We start from the raw sequence: 2,687 nt of genomic DNA, 5'->3' as shown, positions 1-2,687 counted from the left end.
AAACTTTCACTGTTCGGGAGCATGTTGATGACAAAAGTAGGTTCACTGCTTTTTTCATAGATTCAAAGGCCAGAAGGGATAATTGTGATCACCTGACCTCATGTATTACACAGGCCAGATAACTTCCCCCAAAATAATTCCTAGACCAGATCTCTTAGAAAAACATCCACCTTGATTTAAAATTGTCAGTGATGGAGAATCCACCACAACCCATGGTAAATTGTTCAATGGTGATAACAGTCAGCTCTGTGTTCTTGGGGAACCAGGGCACAGTATCTAGCCTGTCTGACTCATGAAAGACACCCCCCACACACACACACCAGTCTCTGCTTGAACCAAAACTGATTAGAGAAAAGGCTTGCAGAGAGCAGTGAAGGGCATTGGGAGACACACCTAGACCCCTCCTGACAAGGGGTACAAGATTAAGACACCTCCATTAGCATACAGAATGAAGAACAGAGACAACTCCCCAGCCTCATCTGCATGAAAGATGGGACAGCGAGACATCTCCATTTGCATACAGAATGGAGAACAGAGAACCAGACTGAACTCTAGGACCAGAAAAGCTGGGAAGCACTGCATCATGGGGGATCTCTGCTCCAGATATTAATGAACCCCCGCCTGCACACCCAGCTCAGCAATTATCTGACCAATTCTAGTAATAAATCCTTGATTGATATCCAAAATACTGAAGCAGCCTAGTTGCATTGTGAGCTCCCTGGAAGAAAACACCACCCATAGCCAAGAGTGATCAGCTCCTATTGTCTAGCCTAAAGAAAACCCTTGAGTCATCAGTTTACCTATAAACAAATCTAGTGTTCTCCCTTGAGCCATTGTGTTTTCTCTACAAAAATCCTACACATCCTCCAGTCAGTGTTCTGATGCATGGATCCAACCTCTGTATCAATTCCACTGGGACTCCATCTCCTAACTGATCATGCTGGGGGCTCTGCCAGTCTCCAGCACTCAGGACCCTGAGCTACCACCATTACCTGGGAACCCTGACCAGTTCATGCTTCAGGGAGCGGTGAGGTCCTTTTTTTCTCTCTTTCTGTTTTCCTTTCTACCTCAGGTATTAACCTTTAATAATGTATGTTATGTTGGTTTAGGCTCTCCTTGTGTAGTTATCACTATTATTCAATAAATAACTTTTATGGTTAAGCTGGTTGCCTCTCTCTCTCTCTCTGAACTTTACCCTTTTGTGTTTTTAGCTTCCCCCATTTACTCTGTAGCAATGCTTCTTTTACCTAAGCTAAAGATCCCTGTAGCGCCCAAAAATACTGTGGGGTTTGCTAATCAAGTGGGTTACTACCAGTACAATTGTGATGTGAAAGTGGGATAGGGATGTGTTAAACCTGTGGCATATAAGGGGGGGAAGCTGAAAGTGCTGCTTGACCCAGCCCATTGAGTACAGGGTTGTATAAGGGGATCAGCTTGAGAGTGATGATTGACGTGGTCCGCTCAGACTTGCTCTGTTTGTGTGTGTGCGTGCATGTTCATCTGGTTCTAGGGCTGGAGGAACCCAGTCCTGGGGAAACTAGGTCCTGCAGGATAGCTCCACTGGGAGGGGACTTGCAGAAGGAAGGAGTAGAGCTCCATATGAACACACAAGTGACATAAGCAGTACATTAATAGAATTACAGAACCCCCCCGAAGAGTAACCCCAATAAATGAGCATACCCCAAAGTAATAGGCACATCTGGTAACAATAGCTAATTACTCTCACCATTAAAAATTTACACCTTATTACTGGTCTGAATTTGTCTAGCTTCAACTTCCAGACATTGGATTGTGTTGTACCATTCTCTGCTAGATTGAAGAGTCTGTTAAGTATTTGTTACCCCCATAGGTACTGATAGACTGTAATCAAGTCATCCCTTAACCTTCTTTTTATTAAGCTAAATCGATTCAATCAATCGCTATAAAGGATGTTTCTAATCTTTTAATTATTCTTGTGGCTCCACTCTGAACCCTCTCTAATTTATCAACATCCTTCTTGAATTGTGGACACCAGAACTGGACACAGGATTCCAGCAGAGGTTGCACTCCTACTTGAAAGTCTGCTGTTTATACATTGCAAGACCGCATCAGTCCTTTTGGTCACATTGGGAGTGTATGTTCAGCTGATTATCCATCATGACCCACAAATCTTTTTCAGAGTCACTGCTTCCCAGGATAGAGTCCTCCTCCTGTGAGTATGGCCTACATTCTTTGTTCCTTTTGTGGATGTCTCCCTGGTGGTGTGGTGCTGGTTGTTATGATTGTTTATTTACAGTAGCATCCATTATGTGCTGGGTGCTTTCCAAACATGTAAGGATACTCCCTGCTTAGAGCTCACTACAATTGGAATGATACAGAGAAGATTAGTATGCCCCCTGTGCAAGGATCACACCAAAATTCATGATCTAAAGATAGAGGTCAGGGGAAGGAGAAAAACAATAGGCAAGCTATGTACAATGAAGGTACAAATCAGCAATATTCACTATAACTGGCACAGTAGTCCTGGGTCTCTACAGGGACTTGAGTGTGAACAATCCAAGGGAAGTCAAACCATGCATAAGGACTGCATGGAAGAAAGCATGGAGGTGATTCTGGGAAAATCCAAGAAAGTAGGATGAGGGTTGGGAGCCTTGGCAGAATGGAGGGGACAGGGTGACATGAAGCCAGACAAGAGAGGATAAACAGGG

At 43.9% G+C, this 2,687-nt stretch overlaps 1 non-coding gene across 1 annotated transcript; it reads left to right on the top strand.

Moving 5' to 3' along the window:
• Positions 1–2,318: 2,318 nt before the first annotated feature.
• LOC119861971 lies at positions 2,319–2,420 on the top strand. Its single transcript, XR_005295086.1, has one exon. It is a non-coding gene; the product is annotated as a U6 spliceosomal RNA (small nuclear RNA).
• Positions 2,421–2,687: the final 267 nt, after the last annotated feature.

This window comes from Dermochelys coriacea, chromosome 9 (assembly GCF_009764565.3).
Source record: "Dermochelys coriacea isolate rDerCor1 chromosome 9, rDerCor1.pri.v4, whole genome shotgun sequence".
NCBI lineage: Eukaryota > Metazoa > Chordata > Testudines > Dermochelyidae > Dermochelys > Dermochelys coriacea.
The sequence above is the reverse complement of the archived record's forward strand: the minus strand, read 5'-3'. Positions and strand labels throughout refer to the sequence as shown.